Below are 20,486 nucleotides of genomic sequence, written 5' to 3'. Positions count from 1 at the left end.
GTTAGTTTCAAAACAGATTTTGCATTGGAGTGAAGATTTTCCACTTTTTCATGAAAATATAGGATTGTGAAGCTGCGTACAGACTTGAGCGCCACAAACACGCGTATTTCACTTTTCATCAGCTGATTCTACACTTATTATATCTGTACCTTATTGTTTCTGTACAAAATCATTCTGTATATTTCTGTATAAAATCAGCTTATGAGAAGTGGAATGTGCGTGTTCTCTCAAGTTTGTACGCAGCTGTATATTGAGATTTTGTGAGAAGTTTCACTCTAAAGAAGCTATGGTTTTGCACACACTCATCACTGTAATGAAATGATACTAAAAATTTCTCTATTTAATGAACAATAAGCGTAATAATAAAAAACAAGAAAACTATTGAAAGGAGGGGAAAATTGATGAAAATCATAAATTGCAGTTCAGTAAACTGTCAAGTTAAATCAAAGTATACTATTCACAAGTACCCTTTAACTATTCAGTCCCACGTACTATCATAGAGAAAATAATACTTTACTTGTGTAAAGAATACTTTACTCAATCTCTGGTACTATTCAGTATGCTCTGCCAACCATGAGGTTATAAGTGAGTCATAATCATAATTCTAATAGCGCATTGACAACGGCAAGAGAGGAAGAAGTGAATTAGACCAGGACATCACCAACAAAGCAAGACAATCCTGGTGACATTTTTCTGTGAATTCTGTGACATCACACACGCAACTCCAGGAAGGAAATGCCAGTAATTTGAGCTTCACAAACAAATTATGCTTAACAACCGCAATGAACAAGGTAGGAGACAGTAATTATTCGTCAAAAAATGAAAGATGCTGGTTATAGTAATGTTGTCTCACTTTTTCTGTTATTATTCTCTAGGTGCAGTGTGCTTGAGACGAGGTTGACAATGCTGTAATTACGCGTACTGCATCCGTTCAATTGTCGGTGAGAAAGGAAGTACTCGTCTAGTGTGTAGCAGCCTTAATTCTTGTCAAATTATACGAGCGTCCGGCGCAATGACAGTAGCAGTAACCCTTTCATTATTCTATTCATTAGGACTCTCTGTGGACTCTACCATGGTGAGGTTCATTCAATAATGTCAGCATTCTTCATGAAAACCACCAATGCAACCCACTCAACAAATGCTGAAAGTTTGAAATGAATATCACTACCCAGTTTTGTGAAAGAGCTGCAGGCTAATGTTTTTGTGAGTGACGGCTGGGGTGGATAGGATAGGACAATCGCTCTGGGTGGGACAGATGGTGAACGTCAATATCATAGAAATACTTGATTGGTATTCGAGGATAGTAGGCCATCATAATAATTGGTTCTCAAATGGTATCCAAAGTAGTTATATTCTAGGTACCTCTTCACGAGAAATTGTAATAATTTATCCTTAGAATATACTCAATACTTCGTGTTATCTTGTGGGAGATTATTAATAGTTATTGTGGTCAGTCATCCTCTAAGAAAAAGCCAATATCTTTGAATATTGATGACTCTGTGATTTTGGATGAACAGGTTCTGGCAGATAAATTCAACGATTATTTCATAAGAATTTCTGGACAAATTGTGTCATCTATAGCTGATTTAGATGATGCTACAAAAAAATCGTATGAACGCAAATTCAAAACTTATCGTTCCTGTAATTCTTTGTTTTTAAGGCCGGTCACTCCTGACGAACTGTTGTATGAAATAGATTCATTAAAAAAGGGCAAGTCTCCAGGTCCTGACTCAATTTGTTCTGAACTTCTCAACTATCTACTTCAATAGTTCCGATTCTATGTGATATCTTCAACACTTCTTTCTTGGAGGGTGTATTTCCTGCCGATCTAAAAATTGCCAAGGTGATTCCTATTTTCAAATCTGGATCACATACCGACATTTCTAATTACAGACCAATTTCTTTGCTCTCTATTTTTTCTAAATTACTTGAAAAACTATTCAATAAACGATTAATCGGTTTTCACAAGCAATTCAAATTTTTCAATAAGCAACAATATGGGTTTCAGGAGGGTCTGAACACTGAGCATGCTTTACAAAATTTCATGTCTGGAATCTATAATGGGATTAACAAACCGTATAAGAGTAGAACTTCAGGTCTATTCCTGGACATAAAAAAAAGCCTTTGATACGGTAGATCATTGCATTCTTTTAAGCAAATTGCATGAATCTGGTATCCAGGGGGTGGCCTTTAGATGGATCGAGTCAAACCTGTATAATCGTAGACAATAATTATGTGAAATATGTGTCCATTGGTGAATTAGTAGTGAAATTGCTTGATCACCTGTGGTGTACCTCAGGGATCGGTATTGGGTCCTTTTTTTGATTTACTTGAATGATCTCTTTCCCATAACTTTCAAGGCTCTTTAACTTCTTTTGCAGATGATACTGCGTTAGCATATCTGCTGACAGTGAGATAAAATTGCAAGAAATGATGCAGATGGATCTTAATGACTTGTGTTGTGGTTCCAATATAATTAAATTAGCACTAAATGCATCTAAAACTAAATATATAAATTTCTCCTTATCAGCTCCTTTCAGTTTTCCAGTTTCTCTAAAATATCATAAAGTTATTTGTAATAGTGTGTCATGTAGCTGTGATGAGATAAATCAATCTGATACAAAAATACTTAGGTTTGATTCTTGATTAAAATTAACTTGGAACTCCCACATAAAGAAAATAAAGATGTTTTTCATGTTCTTGATAAGACGATTTATCACTTGAAGCAGTTTTTCCCTAAACACATTTTCTACGGATTATGTACTATGCATTTTTTCATTCTAAGCTTGTTTACGGAATTTCCTGTTGGGCATCCACTTTTGTTTCTCATTATAAAAGGCTTTTAGTGCTACAGAAGTCTGTAATAAGGATTATACAGGAGTTAATAGGAGGTCACATACATTTCCAATTTTCAAAGCATTGAATATTTACCACTGAGACACACTTATGTGCTGAAGGTTCTATCTTTATTTTATCAATTAAGTGGTAACAGATCTGTTTCAGTATATAACAATGATGATGAAATTTCTGTTGTAACACGGCAAACTACTCAAATGATTGTTAGGCTTCCAAAATCGAACTGTACCACGTTCCAGAGGTGTTTTCTTTTTCTTGCTCCGAAATTTTATAACTTACTACCACCTGATTTGAGAAGAATAAATACCCATAAACACTTCATGAATAAAACTAAGCTTTGGCTATGGCTTCATTCGCCAGTCGAGGTGGAAGGCTTCTTTAAGGTTTTAAGTTAATAAGTTTCAATATATATCCACAAATCAAGTCAACCTTGTATTGACTACTACATAGTCCATCAATTTATTCTGTGTGATACGTTTTGTCTCGATGATGTCACTAATAACTGTCTTTCTGTGAATTATACTACAATATGGAATTGATTGTTATTTTAATATATTATTCTCTGTAGATTGATAGGTATTATCGCTCTTTCTCTACAAATGGGTGTAATTATAATGGTAAATGATACTAAAAATGTTTGTTTGTATGTATGTGCGAGCTTGCACTCAATCATCTTCATTTCATCTTCATTACATCATACTTAAATTCTAAATCTCTCTTCTTCCCAACTCCTTTCCAAGACCTACTAAATCTTAAACTATATCAATTTATAAAATAAATAATCTTACTTATAACACTTTGTATCTGACTCCTATTCGCGGACAAAGTCCAGTAACATACTGTACTTTTGTGAGTAGTATCTTGTTCACTTGTAACTTGTGTGTATAGCCTACTTTTGTTAATATTTTGTATGAATCTCGAGTGAATAAATTTGAATTTGAAAAAAATGAATTCGAATTTGTTATCCAAGAGAATATAATATGATTCTCGATTTTCAATGAACCTGACTATACTGGCATGGCTTTTGTTGGTGGGGAGTCCCTCAAGAATAGTATATAGTTATGTATATAGCTATACACTATCCTTGGGAGTCCCTTGCGGGAAGGTCCCACCGTCTGAATATATAATTTAAGCCGTCAATGGGCCTTACGACTGTCATACTTCAATCGGGACCGACAATTTAACGTGTCCATCCGATAACACGGGAGTGATCTTCTGGTTTATCTTTATGCTGCTACGCAAACACTCTATTTACTAGATCACAATACCACAATATCACATTGACAACTACTCAGAAGGAATATAATATTGAGTGATTCTTTCCAAACTCAGAACTTTTCTAGTGTCAGTGTTAGGAATATAGAATTAACAGTCCAGCATAGACATTACAGGATGAAATAAAGAATGATAAAATACTTTCACTACCAACACACAGGTTTTCTATTGTTGATATTGCAAGAGGAACATTTGTTCAAAATCAGATAGCTTTTTCCACTATTTTCATTAGAGGAAGATATAATAAATGTATGAATGAGTATTAGGACTGAAACTTTTGTGAAGTGAACAACTGCAAGACTCAACCTATTTCGGACTATGTGTAATGTTATCTAAATTTGGGAGAGGAATAGCACAAGGTTAGCATATTATTTTTTCTCTCACTATCATCTTGATGATGTACTTATTGTATGAATAAAAAATAAATAAATATAAATATAATCACCTAATTAAATTGAAATGAATCTGATAAGAAAAATTCGCCCCTGTTGCAATTCCTTTTTATTCAATATTTTATTTTCCAGATTATTCCATAATCCTTGATATTGAATGATGGTTGATTGATGAATTGATGATTGAATGATTGATGAGGTAATGGATGATGGTCAAAAAGTAATTAAAAGTATGGTATTTTACCACGCTAGTATCTAAGTAGTAAAATACCAAAAGTAGAGTAATAGGTAATGGAACCTATTCCTATACCATTTTATTCTGAAGGCATACCTGAGCATCATGAACTTCCATGAACATGAATACAAAGCTACTAGTAGAGCAAGAGGTATACAGAACACAAAATAGCTACAAGCTCTTACTAGGAGTTCAATCTACATTTTGAATCAGTAAGAATAATGTTCAAGTGAGAGCATGTAGCCTCAATCAACATTACTCCTCATTGTACAGAAAACTCATTTCCCAGCGTAAAACTATGTACCTGAATCAATTGACGGCAAAGGTAGTACCCATAAACATCAACGCGTAAACTGGAATTGCATGCTAAGCAATTTTTCGAGTCTATTAAACAATATTCACGTTCAATTTCAGCGTGGTCATAAACAACAATTAGCGGTCAAAGATTAAACGGCACGGAAATAGACTTATGACGGTCTGATTGCTCGATGTTGTATTTATGGATGATCATCAGCCAGGGAGGTTGTAGGATAATTTTTGCTCTTGTTACTTTTTACCTACAGCAAACCGATGAATAGTAAGCAGGGGAAAAGGAGAAGCAATAAATGGAGTAAAAAAAGAAGGCATGAAGACGAGATAGTAGATGAGTAGGGAATACATGATGACGAAATAAGTTCCACACATAGGTAAATTTATTATGGGATTTGTTCTGGGAATAATTGGTATAATACAGCTAGCAAAAAGGTAAACCTTGTTCTCCCAAGCCCTTATTCTCCTAAACAAATACATAAGTGATAACATATTTTCTAATATCATTCCTGGTATAATTCTGGTATCATTAAAATCCAATATCATTCCAATACCTAACTAATATCATTCTCTGAAAATATTCAAAATTGTGTAAAATAGAGGAATTAATTCAAATAATACGTATAGAGAAGAAATAAATACGTGATAGAGGCCACATGACGAAATTAAGGTTGTTTGTTAAACTTTTTATTATTTGAATTGTTTAATCTTTTCCAATATAATTATTGTTAAGATCATTATAAGACAGAGAAAAAGTGGCAACTGAAATTTTTAAGTGGTCTAATAAACGAGTTATGGGTTGTTGAAGTGCTATCTTCCCAGATTCCGTTTTCTTTCCAGATCATAAACGGTTTCGACTACATTATTGCAACATCTCTTAAAAATTCAAAAAATGTATCTTTCCAAACTAAAACATTTTATTCCCCATATCGTTAAAAAATAAAAAAGTAACACTTGTTCTAAATTCCATAACTTGTTTATTTTGGCATTAATCGCGAAAAAACGCATATTGGAACAAAGCCAATGATATACTGAATGTATTAAAAAAACTCCAATGGGAAATTCGAAACCGTTTATGATCTGGAAAGAAAACTGAGTTTAGCACTTCAACCACCCATAACTCGCTTATTAGACCACTTAAAAATTTCAGTTGCCATTTTTTCTCACTCTTAAAATATAATGGATCTTAACAATTATATTGAAAAAGATTATCCAATTTAAATAAAAATAAACAGGTGTACCGAATAGCCTTAATAAATTTAGAGAAGTAATATATCGTAATCCGTATAATATTCTCATACATTTTTACATGAATTAGTTGATCTTCTTCCAATCACGTCAAGCTCAAAATGACAATATCATGAATATCATCTCCAGATAATATGTATTATCTCACATAGAAAGATTGTGAAATGAAGACTGGAAAAATATAAATTTTATCGTTTTTAATACAACTAATACTTCTGATAATGCTATTTCTTTGGAAATCGAAAGTGTTCGTTGTTTTCCTCAATTCAGTTCACATTTTTCTGAATCATTTGAACAAGATACAGCACTAGTACATCACAACTTACACAAAATGAATGAATATTAGCAACTCCTCCTTTATACAATATGTACATTATCGAAATGATAGAGAGAGGAAGAATAAGGTAATCTTGTGCTATTCCTCTCCCAAATTTAGATAGTTAACGTAAAACACGAATCTAACTTTAAGATAACTACAAACTCTCTTTCCACATACACATTCAACTCTCTCCATACATAGAATTAAGATAATATTGGAATAAATGAGCCGATAACTTCAACCATAAAGGAAGTAAATAGGAAAGGTAAGATTACTTATTTAATCTGTGCTTGAACCAAAAGAGGGAGAGATAGGAGATAAAAACAATGTTGAGGAATGTGCGTGTGGAGAGGATTGGCTAGAATGGTGGCGTCGATCATTAAAACCAGTGAAGTAATGATGTCCCTTCATCTATGCATAGTAGCCTATGCGATCTGTTATGGATATACCACAGTCAATACATCTAGCTGATTTTATAGGGTTGAGCTTGTTTGAAGAACAGTAAACGATGATCGGTGGACTGTATTTTGTACTACGCATGCGCATTGATTGTGGAGAGAACCGCTCTAGAGCCAATGCCCAGTAGCTGTTTTAGTCTATGCATAATAGTAAACCTGGATAATATATTGGTTTGTGATTTATAGTAATTGTCCGACTCTGCAGGGGTCACAGCTACAGTAAGATCTCTTGTCTAGTTGGTCTCTCATCAATTTCTTATTATTCTCTTCTTCTTCTTTTTATTTTCTCTACTTCTTCTTCTTCCTCTTCTTCTTCCTCTTCTTCTTCCTCTTCCTCTTCTTCTTCTTCTCCTTTTTCTTCTTCTTCTTTTTTTTGTTACTAGTTGCTTCTGGTAGGTCAGTTAGTTGCGCTACTATAGCAAGTTGTGGGTTCTATCTTTTCTTCTTCTTATTTCTTCATCTTCACCTCTATTCTATTCTCATTCTCACTTCTTCTAGTCTACCTTTTATTTTTCCTGGATCGTCTATTGTACTGGATGATGTCCTCATAGGTTTGTGCCTGTGATTGTGTGGGTAATAAGATGAAATGATCAACAATCAAGCGTTTGGTGGAATTCGAACCCACAACCGCTCCTCATCCCCTTTCTATCTCTGGATTAATTTATTCCCTGAAAAATATCATTCTCTTCTTCTTTATTTTTCCTCATCTTCCGTCGTCAGTTGGGTCAGTATAATAATATTGTACCTTCACCCCCTTCTGATCACTCCTATCAATTCTCTCCTGTTCTTTCTTCTATTATTCATTTCTCACTTTCTCCATTCTCTCTATTCTATCTCTTCTTCAACCCCTCTACTTCTACTCCCTTCTATTGTATTCCTCTTTCTCTCCTGTTCATCTTACATCTTGTTTTCTTATTCTCTTCCATCGCAATCAACATCTTCTCAAGAATGTCCATAGTGAACTCTTCAGCTTATTCTCCTCTGTCTCATAATTCTCTTACACCACCTCTTCTTTTGTCCTTCCTTTCCTCTTCTTTCTGTTTTTTCTCTCACACCACCTCTTCTTTTGTCCTTCCTCTCCTCTTATTTCTATTTTTCCTCTCACACCTACTCTTCTTTTGTCCTTCCTCTCCTCTTATTTCTATTTTCCCTCTTACACCACCTCTTCTTTTGCCCTTCCTTACCTCTTCTTTCTATTCTTACACCACCTCTTCTTTTGTCCTTTCTCTCTTCTTCTTTCTATTTTTTCTCTCACACCACCTCTTCTCTTGCCTATCCTCTCATCTTTCTTCTCTCATTCTCTTTCCACTTACTTTCTCCTTCTACTGTCCTCCTCTTCCTCTCCTTCCCTTTCCCCTCCATCTTCGAATGTCTAGGTCAGTACAGAACAGTTCAATCACCCTGTCAATCACTCAGCAGTCACACAGAGTCTAGTTAGCTTCCAGTCATTCCTCCTTTGAGCTAGTAGATTGTGCCGATAAATAATAATTCATTGTCTTCCTTCCGCTCCTCCTCCTAGATACCCCATGGGGTCCTCTTCTTCACACAGCTGTTTGAGCCGTCACAACGTAAACTTTCTGTCTCTGTCAAAATGAAGATTGTTTTGTTTGATGCCAATCATGAGGATTATCATCAATCCATCATTTATTTTGCAAATTTAGTTGTAAAATATTTGTGGATAGCGTGACTTTGGTATATCAGCAGATGGATAGAATGATAATTTATCATAAAAGACTGACAAAATTTAGAAATAATGGGAAGATATATGATAATAACCAAAGATTATGTAATAGAATAAATAGGAACATTTTCATGAAGTGTCATTGTACGTGGCTGGGAAAAAACAACGAATAAACATAAGAAAATTCTAACAAAAAGAATGATAGAATGGAAAAATAAACAAGTGATCAAATGATAGATGGTAATTACCGAAAAATATCTAATAGAACAAATATCAACATTTTCTTGGAGTGTCATTGAACGTGCTGGAGTTAAAACAATGAATAGAAATTTGAAACAATGAAAGAAATTGTGAAACTCCCAAGTTTTCTAATGAATTTTGAATGAATTCCAATAATTCTTTGGCAAGCCTGCGCGAACTGATTACAGTGCTTTCAACTGACTGAAGCCAAAATAATCCATTTTCGACCATCTCGATTCATCTATTCATCTTTCCTCTATGGTATACCATAGACCATGTTCTAAAAGATGCAATCTATGTTTGCTGGTCCGGAGATGGGTTTGATTCCTTCTCCAGCATCTGGTATTTCATTTATAGTTTCACACCTCACGAGTTACATGCTTTATATATAAAGTTTGTCAGTAACAGAAGAGATTTCATTTCTAGAATACTTTTAGATTTGCTTTTTACTACTGGTGGTAGGTAGTTCTGGTAACTATCATTGACCATAATATTCCAAAAACCCATTTTAAGACTTCATAATATATACTACAATTTATTATTAATTGCAATACTTAAAGGTGCGTACAGATTTACGCGCCGCGAAAATGAGCAATTCTCTTTTAATCAGCTGATGCAAAGCTTATCATACCTGTATCTTACCGTTTCTGTAAAAATACAGATAATTATAATCAGCTGATTAAAAGTGAATTGCTCATGTTCGCGGCACGTATATCTGTACGCACCTAAAGATTGAATAATCACATTATGTACTGGTCATTTTATATTATTGTATTATATTCATAATCAATATCATAAATTTCTCTACATTTAATTTTCTTATTTCTTATTAATTTTTCTAGTTGTATTTCAAATTTTCTTTGTATTTTCAAACGATCGATTTAATGGAAGCAATATGGATCATTGATCTGTTGCTTCCACATGTTCTTGTTTCCAATAAATGAATAAATTCAGTGTTAGAAATGGAAGCTAGAAAGAGGTACATCATATTCTTCTCATGACTCAATACTTCTTCATGTTCATCTTACATCTGATGAGAATATTAATCTTCATTGTCAATCCTGTATCCCTTTTGAGCTCCAACATTTATTATAATATTCTAGTATCCCCCATATTAAGCTACAAGCACAGTTAGTTGTTGACTACGATGAGTTGTGAGTTGTTCTCACACACACACATGAGTTGTCTACAACTACAAGCACAATAAACGTAAAAACATATCAAAAAAATTTCCATTTTCCATATTTTTACTATCTTTGAAATTGTTCAAAGAGTTTGTGGCATGAATATATTAATGTTGTGGAACTTTTTCATATTTAAAGAGACTTGAAACGTAATCAACAAGATAACCTCATGTATTGAAAAGACTTAAAATTGAAGACCTAAATTAAAGAGACCTAAAATGTTGTCAAAAATCCACTTTTTTTTAATAAGAATTAATATTTTCGAATATTATCAAAATAAAGTGAATTTTTGACATTTTAAGTCTCTTCAAATTTAGGTCTTCAATTTAAGTCTCTTCAATACATGAGGTTATCTTGTTGATTACGTTTTATGAATATAACCAGAGTTTAGCAATAGATTGTTTATTCTTTGATATAACGAAAAGAAAAAGCTTAAAATCAAAATACCATTCCTTTGAAGAATATTAACAACGATATTCACCGAGAAGTGAGATGTAGTTATCCTTTCAGCCCACGTATACACAAACTTTTTGCACTTTGTCTCCGCTGATTGTTTCATTACAGCGTTGGCAACACTGTATTAGAGCATTTCCGGTACATGACAGTACCTTCCTTCCTTCTTCCTTCAGCTGTGAAGAAAGTCCTCACCTCACGCAGTGCAAGCTCTCTAAAAGCTTCAAGCAAATTGAACGCTTCTTATAACATAATATGGGAGACTGAAACTTATCATTTCTGCTCTAGTAGCTTCTTCTCCGTCATCTTCTTTTGCTTCTTCCGCTAATTCTCCGTCCCAATCTACATCTCCATCATCCTTATCTTCTTCTTCTTCTTCTTCTTCTTCTTCTTCTTCTTCTTCATCATCATCATCTTCTTCTTCTTCTTCTTCTTCTTCTTCTTCTTCTTCTTCTTCTTCTTCTTCTTTTCTAGCTTTCTATCTACCTTCTTCTCATCACATACCTCTGCATTTTTCCCACCCCTTTCTACTACTCAAATTCTTCCTCCTACTCCTTATTTTCATCACTTCTCTTTCTCTACCAACAGCTCTTCCACCAACGTGATGGTGATACGTTATTCTTCTCCAACTTTCAAACCTTCAACTTCCTCCTTCTCATCTTCTTCCCTTTTTCAGCGATTCTTGTTTCCAAATTCTTCTTCTCAATTCCTTCCAATTCTCTTCATCACTATTCCTTCATCACAAACTTCTTCTAACCAAACTTCCTCTCTCTCATCTTCTCCCCTTCTTCATCTGTCCTTTTTCAAATTATTCTTCTCTATCCCTTTCATTTCTCTTCATCACTATCGCCTCTCTAATTCACAAATTTTATCTTCTTCTTTTGTCTTTGTGTGTCTTGTCATCTTGCCTCTCCTTCTCACCGATATTGCCTCTTATTTCTTCAGGTTCATCTTCTTAACATTCCCATTCTCCTTGTCTTTGCCTATTGTACCTTTCTTTTTTCCTCCTCACACACATTCTATTTATAGACCTCTCATCTTCCGCTTCTACTTCCTTCCATTCTCTCATTGGTTATATCCTACCAACCCTTATCCTTCAGTTATATACTCTTACCACTCTCCTCCTCTTCCTTTCTTTATCGTCTTCCATTTCTCACTTTCTGTTTCTTCTACTCCTTCTTCTCTTTCTCCTCTTTATCTATATCCGATTCCACTTCAGCCTCACATGAGAATTGGCTTGCGAGCATGATTAAAGCCGAAAATTAATCCAGCGTTTCATCATGCAGATAGTTGACGGTTTTTGGTAAGTGATAGAAGAGGAGAGAATATGAAAGTCAGAGACAGGATGATGGAGAAGAGACTTCTTGTAACACAATTCGCGTCCTGGATTTATGAGCAGGAAGTTGTCAAGTAAAGGTGGTGGGTGGGCGGAAGGGAGAGGATCGCGGTTTTAACTGGAATTAAACACCCAACCGAACTTCACAGCAGACAGCTTACTTCAAAGGGTGATCATCAGAAGATTAAGTGCTCGAGTTTTAGTGAAGGAGTAAATCAAGTAGGTGTGAAATACTGTTACATACTGCAGAAGGCGATATGAGTCTACTTGGGGTTATCCTGACTATTTGAATCATCGATCGTTAGTGAAATTGTCATAAATTTTAAATCGATTAAGATAAAAGAGAATCTGGTTGAAAACTGATTGAAATTGGAAAAGGTGCATTTGACTTCTTGAATCATCGATCTTTACTAAAATTGTCACAAATTTTGAAGGAAATCGATTAAGATAGGAGAGAATCTGGTTGAAAACAAATTGAAATTGGAAAAAGTGCAGGCTTGTAACTGTGAAAGAGGTAAATTTATCTATGAAAAACAATGGGAATGTGCATATAAATTTATTGATACACCAAATACTCGTATGCGAGTAGACTTCAGTGAATATGATATATGGCAGAAATCAAATTTCAACTGCTGGAGAGCCCTCCATTAACAAACCTATGCTGTAGAAGTCTTACAATTTATTCAGTTAACCGGGCTTTCCTCATAATAGTATCTTAAGTCACAAGGACGGGAAGGCCCCTTTTGCAGGCGAGAATGATTTTTCTAGTCGAGGCGTTAGCCGAGCACTGCAAAAGACATTCACGTCCAAGTAATAACACTATTTTTTGTCATAATAATTTGGAAAAGAATAATTGAGAAACAGTAAACATTACCTGATTGACATTACGACATGCATTCTATAAACAAAACCTAGTTTACAAGTTTCGAATCAGGAATTTCTTGATTGTAGTTGACAAAATTTCCACCTGGATTGCTAAAAGGCGGTTTTTGTTTCAGTTTTGCTGTTCCACGTTTGGAACAAGGAAACATACTCGACTGTAAAGAAAACATATGATTTTATTACAGTATAGTATGCTGTAATGAGAATCATATGTTTATTTGTTCTACAATCAGCTGTTTACCGGCTTGATTTCATGGATGTAAAACAGCTGAAATTGAATGACTATAACAAATAGTAATGAATGAATCAATGTAATAAATATGCCTGAAGAATCAAACAAATTGCAACTTTCGAACTTGAAAACATGTTCTGTAAATCGAACTTATGACGGTTTTGTATGACAATAATTTATTCGTTGACAATATGAATAATATTATTCGGTTTTCCGAAGATTCAAGATAGATTCAATTTGACAACAAAATGGCTGCCTGTCACAGCGATAGGCGGATCCATCCTACAACAGAGTTTTTTGATTGGCTGTTCACTCAGACTGAAGCCAACCCACTTTGAAAAAAGGAGGTACTGCCAAATAATGAGAAAGTCGAATATGACACATTAAATTGCTTCGAAGATAAAAACCCGAATTGATCAAATAATTTACAAGTTATGAACATGATAAATCGATAAATTATTTCGTGTCCAATTTATTCTCAGAACGTTCTATTTAAAAGTAATGGGATAATTTCAAGCATGGGAAGAATTACGTTTAAAGAACCAGGAGCATTTTACGATTTGAAGCAAGGTCATAATAATATTTTATGAGACGATTTTCAAAAATATAAGCTTTTTGCATTAATTACCGTGATTATATCTGATCTCCAGAGCTCAGATCTTCATTCGTATATCCAGTCTGACATTTGAAATTTCTTTTATTATATGTATTGCTTTGATAGTCATCCGTGCATTCTAACTTTGAGGTGAGTGAATAAAGTGATCTTGATAAGATAGAGAATGTAAATTCCAATAAAATTATAAATTACAAGGAAATACTAAGGATATAAATTATGTATGATCATTAATCAAATAGAAATAAATTAGATTGTCAAACCCTTGAAAGAGGTCAAACCTTCGATATCGACCACTGTCTTCCTAGGTTTTAAATAATTTTTATCAATTATTTTCCTATTTCTCAACGATAATCAATTCTTTGAAGGTGAATGCAATAGAAGTAAAATATCTAGGAAGAGCAGAGCAACTAACAGGGAATGTACTTGAATTTACTGTGTAAACTGGTTTCCAGCATTAACTTCAATAATCACTGTAAATGATGTGAAAAATGTGCAAAAAATGTTCGCTAATAACAATAATTTGTAGAGGGCATCTGTGAGATGCCACTGCCATCTAAATTGATATTTTTTTCTCAACAAAGTATGCTCTACAAAGTAATCAACTTCACAACCATAAATTTTTCTGCTGCTCAGTGCTCTTTCTTCTTCTTTTCCTTTTTTTCCTCTACAACCATCCAATCATATTCTATTTCCTTCTCCTTCTTATTTCCCATTCGAATGTTTCTAGACTGACCTCTGTTTCCCACCAAGGCGGCTAAAACTTCTATTTTGATTTTTTATGTTCTCGTTCTTCTTTGATCTAATCCCTCAAGTACTCGAGTCTCTTGGCTCTCATATTTTATTTTTTAGATCATTGTCATCATATTTTATGTCCATCAATTTTAATTTCGATGCATTTTCATGCTTCCATCCGATTTTTCGTTGTCTTCACTTTGTTCTATGTTCTGTACTATCTATTACTAGTATTTCTCTGTTATCTTTGATTTCGCTACCTATGTCCTAACAAATTCGTTCTTGTTTATTCTATCTCACCTTATTATCATATACTCCATTCCCTCTCTTGCTTTCTCTCCTTCTTATTTTCATCTTTCTAATGCTTCCTCACCTACTCCTTCGACTGTTCTATCCGTTCTTTATCTCCAATTCTTTTTTACTTTCTCTAATAATTTTTACTTTACACTTTCAACTTTTTCATTACCTATCTATTCCTGTTTTCTTTTCTTTTTCCTCCTTTGTCATATTATCTTCGTACCATCTCACAATCCCTTCTACTGTATTTACCATCCTCTTTTCTCTACTTTCTCTCTCTCTCCTCACACTCTATACACTATGTCCTTATCTTCAACTCCTCCATCCCCTCCATCCTACTATCCTTCAACTATCTCTCCTACCTGTGTTATATTTCTGTCTATCATCTATTAGCCTTCCTTCATCTATATTTTCTCATTCCTCCACTTCTTCTCCCTTTTACTTCTTCTAGTTCCATATCAACTCTCATTTTACTCCTGAATTCCTCCCTCTTCTCCTTCTCAATGTAGTCGTAGACCATCATGTATATTTCTCAACTTCGTTCAGTTTTCGTGATGATTGTGTCTTCCTTCCAATACTAATTATCTACTTCCTCTCCTCTTCTTCTCACTACCTCTTCATCCTGACTTAAAAAAAACACCTTTTGGAACTAATGTCTGAAACTGTCCGGCCCTAGAACGATCACATGACAAACATCCCTCACTCATCCCACAAATACAAACCTATGAACCTGTTATAGAATAAATTGTGTATATATATATAATATATATATATATATATATATATATATTATATATAAACTCATGTTATTATCCACTGCATACTGCTGTATATTACTGAAAGTTGATTACCCTGATCTATTTTAATAATCAATGATTTGATCTTACTTACTTATATAATTATTTTACTTCATTCATTTTCTGTTTTTTTCTCTTAAATCTTCATATTAATTGAAACTTTACAATATTCTCATTTTTAAATAAATCCTTAGTTGAATTAATGAAATTAACGTTTTGGTAGAGAGTTAGTGGGAAGGATACTTCGAATACTCTTTCCGAAGAATGGACATTGATACCGTATGTCCAAAGCTTCGCCAATTTATGTAGATGCATAACAATATTATTCCCCTTTTATAAACTATATATTATAAACTATTTCCCTCTTCACCTTCTATTCCTGTTTCCTCCCTATAGTCCCTCTCTAGCTTCTCTTCCAATCTCCTCCTCCTAGTTTATCTCCTCCTTCCAGTTTCTCACCACCTTCTTAATATCCTCACTACCTTTTCTCTCTCTCCTTTCTCTTCCTCCTCACTCTTCCATCTCCCACCATCTCCTCTTCTCCTCTTCTCCTCTTCTCCTCTTCTCCTCTTCTCCTCTTCTCCATCTTCTCCTCTTCTCCTCTTCTCCTCTTCTCCTCTCTTCTCCTCTTCTCCTCTTCTCCTCTTCCCTCTTCTCCTCTTCTCCTCTCTCCTCTTCTCCTCTCTCCTCTTCTCCTCTCCTCCTCTTCTCCTCTCCTCCTCTTCTCCTCTTCTCCTCTTCTCCTCTTCTCCTCTTCTCCTCTTCTCCTCTCTCCTCTTCTTCTCCTCTTCTCCTCTTCTCCTCTTCTCCCTTCTCCTCTTCTCCTCTTCTCCTCTTCTCCTCTTCTCCTCTCTTCTCCTCTTCTCCTCTTCTCCTCTTCTCCTCTTCTCCTCTTCCTCCTCTTCTCCTCTTCTCCTCTTCTCCTCTTCTCCTCTTCTCCCTTCTCCTCTTCCTCCCTCTTCTCCTCTTCTCCTCTTCTCCTCTTCTCCTCTTCTCCTCTTCTCCTCTTCTCCTCTTCTCCTCTTCTCCAGCTCTATCTCCATCCATCATCTATCGGCTGCAACAGCGACCGGCGAGCAATTAGTCTGAATTATTCAATATAGGCAGTGCTTGTCGGCTAAAGGCAAAGCCCTCTATAAGAAGCTAGACCGCCCTTTGATTAAGACATTTTACGAGTGGCCTCTGCCTCTAATGGCTTTGCTTTGCTGCTCTCTCTCTCCTTCTCTCTCTCTCTCTCAACTCAACTACAAGTCAAGTATTTCTTCATCTGTGCAAGCAATGCAATTTTCAGGTCGCCAAGAAACAAATCAAGGTCCTACTTGTTACTCTGCTCCAGTCCGCTAGTGAAATTCACTTTCATCTGTCAGAATTGGTTCTAAGATGAAGCATAGATTTTATATTTAAGTAATTCTGAAAGTTTTAAGCGAATTTCAATACAGTCTGCTTTGGTGAAATTCACTTTCTACTGTCAGTATTGCTTGAATGAGGCAGTATCGATGTTATATGTAATGAATGCTGACGGTTTGAAGTGAATTTCAATGTAAGCTGCTGCTCTTTGCGGTTTGGAAAATCGTGCTTGTCACCATGAATGTGTAACAATGGACAGCATTATTGTTGATGAAGGATGTTGGAGTTTATTGGTCTCCTCTCAAGAGGAAAGATGTCACTTGAAAATAATGAAATGTGGTATAGTATTGTCTATATTTCTCCTGTTGGACTAAAATAATGCTTCCGGTTGGTGAGTGAAGAATTTTTCAAAGAGACTCTAGAAACCCTTGTTTGATGCTTTTTACTTTTGGAATACGCTTTTTACTTTCCTTGCCCTATTACCATAGGTAAGGAAAGTATTGCTTCCGAAAAAAATTAAGGTACCTCAATTTCTAAATTTCTATACGTTTCAACGTCCCCTGTGTCCAAAAAAGTGGTTTTTGAGTATTGGTCTGTATGAGTGTGTGTGTGTGTGTGTGTGTGTGTGTGTGTGTGTGTGTGTGTGTGTGTGTGTGTGTGTGTGTGTGTGTGTTTGTGTATGTGTGTATGACTGTATGTGCGACTGTGTAGGCTACACGATATCTCATCTCCCAATTAACGGAATGACTTGAAATTTGGAACTCAAGATCCTCACAATATAAGGACCCGACACGAACAATTTCGATCAAATGTAATTCAATATGGCGTCTAAAATGTAGAAAATGTTGTCAAAAACAGGGTTTTTCGCGATTTCCTCAAAACGGCTTCAACGATTTTGATTAAATTTATACCTAAAATATAAATTGATAAGCTCTATCAACTGCCACAAGTTCTATATCTGTAAAAATTTCGGGAGCTCCACCCCATCTATGCAAAGTTGGATTTTAGATTCCCAATTATCAGGCTTCAGATACAATTTAAACGAAAAAAATTCGAGTGGAAAAGATTGAGCATGGAAATCTCTTTAAATTAATGTCTTGTAACATTTTCACCTAAAATTGAAAATAAGCTTGAAATTTGAGAAAATGTAATTATTCAATAATTGCAAACTATTGGCAACTGACTGTTGATTCTATTAAATCATTCATTATGAAGAGATAGCAGATCTTGTGTGTATCCAGCGTTATTGACCTGTCACCAGCTGGCTCAGATCATTGACTTGAGATGCGCGTTCACACTAGCGTCAGGTGATCAATTTTCATAACGGCAAGGAAAGTTGTGTCAGTGCGCCACACCAGATTTTTTCAAGAGAGGATGAAATGAAATATTTATTGATGTTGCTTTCCATGACGAAACACTATATATAATAATTTTGGCGTAGTTTGGATACTGTGTTACATTTGTAAATATTTGAAAACACTCACTTTCCTTGGCGAATAGAGGTATGCATTTCAATCCTGAGGATGAGTTTAGAAACCTCCTGAGAGGCTTCATCTCAGGCTGATGAAGCTCCACCTCAGGAGTGAAATGCAATCGCCAAAGAAGTACGTGTTTTTCAAATATTTACAAATGAAACACAGTGTCTAAACTACAACAAAGTTGGAATATTTATGTGGTATTGCCTAGTTATTGTTCATTCAGATCCTTTTGAAAATAGAAATACTCTAGAATAGTGAAAAAATTCACATTAAACAAGAGTAGAGACCTGTTCAGAGAGTCTCAAAGAAACTCTACACTGTGATGCTTTTGACTTTTGAAACATGGAGTCCACTTCGATTATTGCAATTCAATGGATTTGTGGAACTACACAGTTCTTGCTCAAAGTTTCTTGAGTTGGAGAAAATTTTTTTGTAGAAGACCCTCCATATAATATAAGCATATGGCATGGTGACAACCAGTGCAATTTTTCAGGTTTTTAATTATTCTTAAGAATCTCAAGTTGATATCGCCTTCTTCACCAAGTTTTGCTACGCAATAATGTTCATATCGAATTCGGTGATCAAAGTTAATATTACATACGGATCCCACATTAAATAAAAGTATGGCGTTTACAATACTGTTCGGTCGTTGGAAAACTGTTCCTTCACAGGTGAATGTTTTTACATTGATTATTTATCAAAATCAAGTTTTCTTGTGAGGAAACTTACAAATGTTTAGAATATAGTGATGAGATTTGATTTCTATGAAAATAGAAAAATATTTAAATGTTACATTCATTCTAATTATTATAATTTTCCTCAAATATCTGAAATATCATATCATCTACATTATCAGATTCACTTACTTAGGGAATCTGGAAATACAATGCCAAATTCAAATTCAAATTCAAATTCAAATTCAAATTCAAATTCAAATTCAAATTCAAATTCTTTATTGCATGATCAAGAAACATTACAATAATACAAAATCATTCACATGAGGAGAGAGTAGAAATTTCTTATTATCTAGACGACAATAAAGGTATTAAATTAATAAGTCATTACAAAGGAATATTTGCCATTCTACAAGATACAACAATGCAAATGAAAAAAATTAATATTTCATGCGACTCATCCAAGAAGGCCAAAGCCTGTGTTTGGATGGGAGTCTGTACTATATAAATAAATGAAATTAATGAAATATGAAAAGAAAGAGTTTGATCAAGAGATAATAGATTTTTGTAGACAGTATGTACTGTAAATCCAGGACATTGACGTCTGTTACAAATAATATATAATAATCAAGAAGTATCGAAATTCTTGGAGTAATAATGGATAGAGCTGTATTAGATGATACCAGAATATAGAGCTTTACTAGAATAGGATTGGAAAATATGAATCTCTGCTGAGCTAGGGATTGATTTTAACTTTCAAAATTCCGTTAAGAATATGAGACTAATTATTAAGTTTAAGTGTTACATTTTAAACTCAGATAAATGACTACATCAAGAAAATTATACTAATCATCAGCAGGTAAACATATTACATTTAGTACTACAAATTGTTGGTGCAATACTTCTAACTTAATCTATATGTACTAATAATAATTAGGTGCATGTTTGTAATGATATGATAGATGTGACCTATATCAAAATAATAGAGAAGATGCTGGCTTTTTAATTTATGCAGGCTTAAAAGAAAAATTTTTCAAGTAATGCTTATAATATTATTACTAAAATACTATACATTAAAAATATGTAAAGACAACAGGATCGAGATTAAATCATTAATCACTGATAAATAGAGGTGATTATGGAATCAATATGTTCCTACCGATCTCTCTTAACCACCTTTTAACGTTCCTCTTGTAAATAAGAAGAGTGCAGTCGTCATAATTACGGAGTATAGGAGGAATATTCCTGTACAAGATGTGAGCTATATAGTGCGTGTTGGTTGTTGAATGAGTTCTTATTAATCTTGGGATTTCTATGCCTAGAGAATTAGCTGAGCGTGTAGAACGGTCATGCGTTATTCTTTTGAATATATTATTACTGTGCCCATGCATGTAAAGGAGTAAATTCTTGACGAAAAGTTGTCTTATGTCTAGGACATTAAAATC

The sequence above is a fragment of the Nilaparvata lugens genome, chromosome 11, assembly GCF_014356525.2.
Source record: "Nilaparvata lugens isolate BPH chromosome 11, ASM1435652v1, whole genome shotgun sequence".
Classification (NCBI taxonomy): Eukaryota; Metazoa; Arthropoda; class Insecta; order Hemiptera; family Delphacidae; genus Nilaparvata; species Nilaparvata lugens.
This window is presented reverse-complemented; position numbering follows the sequence as displayed.